The sequence below is a fragment of the Peromyscus maniculatus genome, chromosome 6 (assembly GCF_049852395.1).
Source record: "Peromyscus maniculatus bairdii isolate BWxNUB_F1_BW_parent chromosome 6, HU_Pman_BW_mat_3.1, whole genome shotgun sequence".
NCBI lineage: Eukaryota > Metazoa > Chordata > Mammalia > Rodentia > Cricetidae > Peromyscus > Peromyscus maniculatus.
Window position 1 is genome coordinate 59,465,328 of NC_134857.1, and position 9,029 is coordinate 59,474,356.

The window sequence follows — 9,029 nt, forward strand, 5'->3', positions numbered from 1 at the left end:
CCATGTTCCCTTGTTTTCAAGGACCATAAAAATACTGACGACACACACCCCTAGACTCAGGGACTTCACCTCTTTGTTGACATACCAGACCTCTGTCGCCAGTGTTCTCTGTGAATGCTGAGTCATCATGTGTTTGAACAGCTCATCTCATGTGTCCTTGGACTAAGTCTAGTCCCTCCATGGTTGTCCTGAGGAGTAGGGCTGGCTGGTGCCTCTCACTGCACATCCTGATTGATCACCCACCTGCCTCAGAAATGCTCTCAGAGGGCCGACAGCACCAACTTTGGGATATCCAAATGCTGCTCTTTACTCCAGCCTGTTTTTCAGGAGGCCAGGGATGTAGAAATGCCCAACAGTTCTTAAGGACAAGCACAGCCAATGTCCACCAGCAGCCCTGCAGGACATAAGAAAGCCAGGGTGGGAGAAAAGGAGGCCAGTGGTCCATGTGAACCACGCCAAGACCGTCTCCCTGTAGAAAAGTCCCCAGGGTGAACTTGACTGTGATTTGGAAGGGCTGTTTAGCACCACACAGAATCTCTGCAGGAAACATGATCTCCATCTGCAAGGACTGAAAAAAGCCCATGAGAGGCTGCACTAGTCGGTCTAATTTTAGAATTGCATTCTACACAGTTCAGAGGGAAAAATTGACACTTGCTAAATTAATTCAAATTGGTTTGACTGCAAACAGAATTTAATTCCCACAGGGAATCAGGCAACTCCATCTCCAGCAGGAGGGAGAGTTTGAGCCTGCACTGAGATTAAGCCCTTGAAGTCATGGTCATCTGCCTTGTCTCTAACCTCAGGGTGCCATCTCACAGCAAGCTTGCCCCATGTGGACAGGACAGTCTCCATGAAGCTTGAGGATAGTACAGGGCATTTACCCACCAACCCCACAGTTCCCCAGAGTTTTCTTGAGTTTGAGCAGCAGAAAATATTAGAATTTAGATTGTGGAGATAAACAGAAAATACAGGATAACCTCAAAAAGGCCTCCAATGGGCCCTGTCTCTGCTCCAGGGTATTTATAGAGGGATGCCAAGGGGTGGAGCAAAAGACCTCCTCCCCCAGCACACCCAAGTGCAGACCATCTCAGACACCTGCACTCAGGCCTGTGGTCCTAATCATCCTCTATGCGGACCTGCTGGGTAAAGCCACGAGGAACCTGAAAATGGGCTCCCACAGGGTAGGATATCCAGTACCATGCTCCAAGCATGAAAGCCATCCTGCCCTGCCTGTGCCTTCACCCACCCACCCCCTTAAGGACAGTCCTTTAGCAGTGAAGACTCGCCAGCAGACGCCCCCTCTTTTGCTAGTTTTTAGTGTCACTTCTCTCCTTTACTCCTTGTGGCCCTAAATTTAGAGTGCATGCATGCAACCGGCCAGGGGTGCTTCAGCTTCTCAGATCTCTGCTTCCCTCTGACAGACAGGGATGACAGTAACATACTTGTGTCTTTGTGTTGCTGTGTGGGTTAAAACGTTCCAAGCTATTGAGAGCCGCTGGTAGCGAAAGTCCATGAGAGTATACAACAGTGACAACCAGTGTTCAGAAGATCAACCTATCAGAACTAAGGGTTCTGTTAGAGGAAACCATCACCCAAGGCGTTATAGAATTACTGTCTTTTGAATGAACTGGCTGTCTCTTGTTGTAAACTTGTGCAATAACAGCTATGATTCTCCCCATTTACCGTGCATCTCCATGTTACGTGTACATGTAATCAATCTCACGATTGCATCTCAATCTTGGGCACAACTTTCCCTATACACTTGGGGTAATTAGACAGCTGTCCCCAGCTGTGTTTATTTTTCACTAACATACATCTGGCCAGGGCTATTGTCCGGACAAAAGTATTTCAGCCTTTTTCCAAGGACTAACGCAGAGAAATAAACATTAGCTCATCTCACCCACAGATAGAGAAAAGAACCACTAAATTAAGTCCTAAACCCCTTACCTTTACCCCAGGTTATTTACACAAGACCCTAATTTAAGAGATTTACTGCTCATGTTCCTGGGATGGTGTTTTAGCCATTTTCTAGTTACTGAGTTAAGGCAGTTACTTCCCACTGACCCAAGGAGATTGTCTACAAGGCCAGGCAGGTGATAGGTGCCAAGCTTCTTTCTTGTGCCAATTAAGTTTTTATTCCTCCTCAGCCAGGTGCTAGTCCTAGATTTTCTCCTCAGCAATTACTGAGTGAAAGTGCTTTTACAAACCAAATGCTACATGCTCTGACATAGGTCACTTAGCCACCTAGCATACGTCCCCCTCCCTATCAGAAAGCAGCTGCAGCCGGGACAAGCGGGAAAAGTGGCGCCAAAGACAGTTTACTTTCTTGTGACTTATTAGCCCCTAACGCTCTACCTCGCCATTTCTAGAGTTTGAGCACATAAATTCCCTAATTGATCTTAGCCTTTAGCTGACCCTACCAGAGAACTCTCCTTTAGTCACTCCCCTTTTGGGTTGTAATTGGAAGCTGACAATTAATTATATGTGTGGATCCTTATCACCTCCCTGTGACGCTGAAAACTTCAAGCCTTGCATTGCTTTGCCAAAGAATTACTGTGTGGGTATATATGCTGGTTCTCTGAGAGCACTGGGAGAATGGATGGAGAACAAAGATGAGGACGGAGATGGAAAGAACTAGGTAGAGATGAGAGAACAGAAAGGACAGAGCAGGAAGGACCGAGAGGAGCTAAGAGAGCAGAAAAGAAACTATGTAGGTAAAATTGACTTAGAAGAATAAAGTGAGTGGACTAAAGAACTCAGTGTGCTTAGATTCATTGAATATTCCTCAGACTAGAATCCTCAGCTGGTTGGTAGACTCTTCCACGGACCCTGGAAGCAAACAATATAGGCTGGACCTATTGTTTGTATTACAAAGCCTCTGACTATCTCCCTTTCCAGCTGAGCACCCGACAAAGTCTCTGTGTGTGTGTGTGTGTGTGTGTGTGTGTGTGTGTGTGTGTGAGAGAGAGAGAGAGAGAGAGAGAGAGAGAGAGAGAGAGAGAGAGAGAGAGAGAGAGGTCTATGTGATAGGTCTCTGTGTGCATGTGTGTGATATGTCCATGTGCATATGTGTATGCATATTCAGGAGAGTACACTGACCACATGTGTAGGTAGAAGACCACATCAGGTTTTGGTCCCTGCCTTGCACCTTGTTTGAGACAGGGTCTCTCGTTGTTCCTTTGTTCCTGGTCAGCTCCTGGAGAGTCTCCCAGCTCCACCTCCCATCTCACCTTTGAAGCATTGGGATTTCCAATCTTCGCACCTGTTCCAGGCTTTCCCTTGCATTCTGGAGATTCAAAGCCAGGTCTTTACACTTACACAGACTGCACTTTACCCATGGAGCCACGTCCCCAGCCCCGGACTGGCTGTTTTTAATGAGAAATATTTGATACTTGCTACTATGCATTTTGGGTCTTTTTGTGCGTGTGCTTTATAAAAGCGCTTTATTTGAAGAAATATTACAACATATAAAAACTACATAAAATCTGGCTTGCCACTTGCACAGTGGCGGATCTGATAAAATACAGAATTAAAAGCAAAAATCTTTCAAGATTCAAATTGCACAAAGCACTGTACGGCTCAGTCACAAAGCAAACGTCACACAAACAGCTTAGTGTCAACCATGGCCACAGACACTGCACAACATTTCAAATGATGGGGCTCAACCGGTTAAAAACACAGTATCTGTGGGCCTGGGGCTCTGGGAGAGAGCAGAGCTAGTCGTCGCCGTCTCATTTACCTGAACTGCAGCTGTGGCCATCTCCTGAGCTTTGGCCAACATACAGAGCTTGATCTCCAGGCCAATGGCTTTGGCCAGCGGTGGCGGCACAGCATTACCCACCTGCCGGTGTCTGTCCAAGATGTCGCCGAAGAGCCGGTAGGTGTCCGGAAAGCCCTGGGAGCGGGCACACTCCCGCACGCTCACCAACCGGTGCTGCTCTGGGTGGAGCACACGGCCCTGCTTCGCCATGGGCTCAGGGTTGGTGATAGTGGTGCCAAAGAAGCCATCCCACTCCAGGCGCCCGTAGAGGCCGGCCCAGTGGTTTTGCCGGTTCCCAGTGTGCGGCAGGCACCAGGGGATGAGGGTGTTGAACTGCTTGGCATTGGTGTCGCATTCCCTACCAGGTGTTGCACAGGGACAGACCCCACGCATGGCGCCAGTGCTGCTGTAGCCATTCTTCACGTCATGATACTCATAGCACAGCTTATTGGTCCAAGTGCCATTTGTCAGCTGCACTTCTATATTGGGCAGGTCACGCCAATCTGATCCTGGGAAGGTTGGAATGTTCCGCATGCGGGCAACCGCCAATGGTCTCATATTCTTGCAGATATGGTCCCTGAGAATGGGCTGGTAGTGTGAGCCCCGCACCTGCCTCTGGAACCAGGAATGTGGCTCTCCTTCGTAGGAGATCTCAAGGGCCGATGCTCCATTTTGGATCTCAGGGAGGTCACACATGGTATCCCGCACCGTGATGGGTCGGAAGGGGCCTGAAGTCCGCCTGGTAATGTTGCTAACATACTTCTGTTTATCCACTATAACGCTCAGCTGGCAGGCACGGGGTTCAAACGCATGCAGAGGCTCTGGAAACAGAGGCAGCTTCTCTCCTGGGGCTGCAGCCAAAATGATGGCCCGCTTCCGTTTCTGGGCCACACCATACTGTCCAGCCTGCAGCACACCAAAGGTGCATTGGTAGCCCATGCGGACTAGGCAGCGCAGTGTGAGCTTTAGCACCATGGAGTCCTTGTAGGACACGAAGTTCCTGACATTCTCCAAAAGGAAGAAACGCGGCCTGTAGTAGTCACAGTAGCTGAGGAAGGAGACCACTAGCGAGTTTTTGAACGTGGAGTACGAATTGGAGGTGAAACGGTTCATGCCGCTGAAACCCTGGCAGGGTGGTCCACCACACAGCATCTCCACATCGCCCTTCTTGGGGAGCTTCTGGCCGTAGGAGTTGGTCTCCTCGCCAGCCATGATCTGCTTAAGCAGCACATTGCAGTCCTCTGTGAACACCATGGAGCCAGGGTTGTTCATCCGGAATGCCTGGGCTTCCGCGTCCACCGAGTCAATGGCCCACAGTGTCTCTGCGATGCCGGCTTGGTGTAATCCTTTTGATAACCCTCCACAGCCAGAAAACACATCCAGGGTCCGCAGCTTAGGCAACTGGATGGTTGTGTCGGGCTCTCTGGGCTCTGACACCTGACACTGTGCCTCCCCTTTTCCTTTTCCCTTCCCTTTGTTCCCAGGGTTGCGGGTGTGATCGGGAGGGTCTTCGAAGCTTTTGCTCTTTGCATTGTAGGCCTCCATGAAGTAGAAGCGGTCAGGGCCCCCCTGTGAGTAATCATCAATGCTCTCAGGCAGGTCTTCCCCGTACTCCACAGTGCAGAGGCCTTGCACGTCACTGAAGTCCACCACAGCTTCCTCGTCACTCCAGTACAGCAGGTTGATGTCTACATTGTAGTAGTTCACTGGGTGTTTGTGGGTGTTCTCAGGCCTGTAGAACTTGTTGACCCTGATCTTGATGTCTGCCTCATTAACCTTGCCATTTTCCTTGCCACAATGAATTGCTTTTATCCGACCGATGCGATAGGGCTCCAGAGCATCCAGGTTGCTCTCTTTGATGTACTCTGAACACTTCTTGCGGTAATGCTCAGGGTACAGGTTCTCATCCACATGCTTCTTCCTTGAGGGTTTCAAGGGAATAGCCCGCTTGATGTTGAAGGTAAAGGCCCCAGGAGGCAGGTACACACTGTCACCTACTCGGTAGACAACACCATTCTTGGTGATAGAACTGCAGTAGATCCGGTCATCCACCTCATCAAGTTGCTCTAGGACCTTAGGCATTTCTTTATGTCTCAGCTCACCCAGTCGGATACAAGAGAGACAGAACTGATGTTTGTTCTCCTCTGTCGGCTGGGTCTTGGGAGGGGATTCAAATCTTGCATGTTTCTTGTTGTACCAGAACTGGTAGAAATAGGTCTTTTCATCATCCTTAGCTTCTGGCAGCAGGGTCTCAGGATCCATGCCTCCCTCCTTGGCCCAGTTTTCCGAGGGCGCCCTGTAGACGACCTTGACCTTGCTGTGGATGTAGGAAAGCTCCATGTCTTCACAGTGGTCCTCCAGGAACAGCTCCAGGGGGTCGGAGAGGTTTCCAAGGACTGTGTCTGTCCCAGCACAGAACCAGTGTGCATGGAACATCTCCCTGCCCTCGTCTTCCCACAGTGCCGTGACCCTGGCTAGATACAGTGGCATGGAGGAATCCTCGGGAAGGACAGAGATGCAGTCCCCCACCTCCAGTGTCTCTCCATCGATGCACACCTTCAGATAGTAAGTTCTCTTCTCTTCAGTCTTCACTGGGTCCCCTTGCCAGGTGATAAGGTCCTTGTTCTGCTGCTTCTTCTTCCCTTGGTCCATCTTCTTGGGTGATGGCACCTGTGGGATGTCATCATCATCAGCTTCCTCATCATCATCTGCCTCTTGCACATCCAAGTTGGGACACCTCCTCTTGAGGCAAGTCTGTTTTCTCTGACCAGTGCCACGGAATTTAACCATAGTCTTGCAGGCATTGCACTTCCCACACTCAGGCTGCTGACAGACCTCACAGATGCCACACGGGCGGCGCTTAAAGGCATTTTCCTTTTTGTCCTTGTCATCCTTCTCAATCTGCTCTGGGAAGAAATTTTCAAAGATCTGGTAGACCAACTTGGTGGTGGTGGCTTTTGTGGGCTCTTTGTGCTTCTTCTTAAGAAATTTGAGGCGTCTCTCCCCTCGCCTCTGTCCCAGGGTGACCTTGGCCAACTGGATCAGGGTTCTCATGCAGGGAGTCAATAAGATGGCTGCCTCGTCACTGTCTCTGGCTTCATCGTAAATCTCTACCTGGTTCGCCACAAACTGAGAGTGGTACAGGAGGAAGTCCTCCGGGAACTGGCTCAGGCCAGTGCCAGGAGGGACGGTGGTCTCGATCTTATTTATTAGGTCTTCATAGACAGCGTGAGGGTTGTGTCGCAGGAACTCAATTACAGTCTTGCTGAGGTTAACTTTCTCCAGGACTGGTGCAAATATTGGTGCATAGTCCGGGCTGGGTTCCATCAGTATGTATTCTGAATAAAATGTGGTAAAGCCAATGACGGCATTTTCATCTTCATTAAAGCCAGTGATCCACCACACATTGATTGGCCCAAGGTTTGTGCAATTAACACCACGTGTACCTTCCACAGATGGATCATCATCATCGATTGCTTTGGCACAACCCGAGAAGTAGAGTTTAATGTCCTTCTCAATAAGACCAGTATCGAAAGGGCACAGGTGACCTCGACTGCAATATACACTGAAGGAAGTCATCTTGCGTAGGGGAGAGTCATCGATGGGTTCTCCAGATGAATTGGAATTCGAGATGGACAGTTTCTCACAGACCAACATTTGGAGTTCATTCTCGGCATTCAAAGGGTGCTGCTGGTACTTCAGATCAGGGTCATCCAGGCACTGGCCGCACTGGGGGCACCGTGGCTGGTCTCTCTTTGTGTTCATGGTTGATTGGGTTCGAGCAGGCCTTTTCTCCGCTGATTCTCTGGATGTCCTCTTTCGTCTCTTCTCCTTCTGTTCCTCTTCATCTCTGTCCTCAGGAGTCTCTGGAGTCAAATCCTCCAATTCTTCCTCGGGTCTCCGTTTGGTGGCCAGATCTTTGGGTTGACTTCTGGGCCTGAGCCTTCTTTTATCCTTTGCTTCTTCATCAGCATCCATTTCCTTGGGAGTTCCTAGTCTTGCTTCTCTGCCTGGCTCCTGCCTTGATCTCTGCCTCGATGTTAGTTCTCTGGTTTGACCTCGAAGTCTCCGGTCAAGTTCCTGCTCACCTTGCTCTTCCTGACCCAGCTGAGTTCCTGGTGTTACACTTTCTGGTTCCACTACAGAAACTCCAGCACCACACACTGCGCCTGTAACTCTGCGTCTCTTATCCTGGTCCTTCCCTGCAACAGACTCATCTGAGAGTCTCTCTTCCGATTCTTCCTTGGGTTTCCGTTTAGTGGGGCCCTTCCCAAAGTGAGATGTGACGGTGGTCTGCCTGGTGGGTCTCCTCGCAGCCGCGGAGCTAGAGGAAGCTTCAGAACTGGTCTCACAGTCCGACTTGCTTCTCGTGGACCTGGGTTTAGAGGGTTGTCCCGAGTCTGCCATTTCTGCTCTCCTGCTTGTCTGTTGGCTGGACAACTGTTGGCCTTTCAGGTGTGAGAGAGTGTTCCGTTCTCCAAGGACAAGTCTTTATTTTAAAAAAGGTTTCACTTTCGCCAGGTAGCCCTCCTCAGATAGTTCCTCTTTATGTAATTTGGTTTCCAAGTCACATAACTGGCTCTTTATTTCTGTTTGCAGGAATTCATGCAACAGGTTCAATTTCTCTTTCACACACTCCTTGTCTGTAAAGCCATCTCTTTCCAAGTCTTTGAGCCTTCTGGAAGACGTAAAAGCATGCAGCAGTGACTGGTTCTGAGCAGCAAAAAGTAATCTGAGGGTGAGAGCCCTGGGGTGTAGATATAAGGGCTGGCTCCGCCCTGGCCATCAAACTAGAGGGCTTCCACCTGCTGGTTCATGTCTCAAATGATCCTCATTCAACCCCAGCAGATGCTCCAATCATTGAAAGTACGTGGCACAGAGGTGGTGCTGGGAATTGAACCTGAGTCCTCTGCCCAAACAACAAGTGCTCTTCACCATTGACTCATGTCTCCAGCCCTAGATGTTAGTCTTTAAAATCTAAATGTATCTTTCCTGTACTGTGAGCTTTCTTCACTTCATAAATCCCATCCCTCAGTCCCTACACTGACTGCCATCTTTGTCACCCTGCTCCCTGGAAAACGTCTAAATCGGAGGAAAGGAAGCCTCCAGTGGTACTAGAAAGTTAAATGCCTAAAATCATATACCTTCCCTCCATTGCTTACTCCGTGAACAAGTCAGGCCAACTCAGCAGCTCCCCTGAGGGTTAGCATCTGATCCTGGTGGCTCACAGCATGAGGACTTAAGGTGAGAATTTTGTCCAAATTTAATC

At 49.6% G+C, this 9,029-nt stretch overlaps 1 pseudogene; it reads right to left on the reverse strand.

Annotated features, from left to right (window-relative positions):
* Positions 1-3,661: 3,661 nt before the first annotated feature.
* LOC102904768 (DNA (cytosine-5)-methyltransferase 1 pseudogene) lies at positions 3,662-8,202 on the reverse strand (annotated as a pseudogene).
* Between the last annotated feature and the right edge of the window lie 827 nt (positions 8,203-9,029).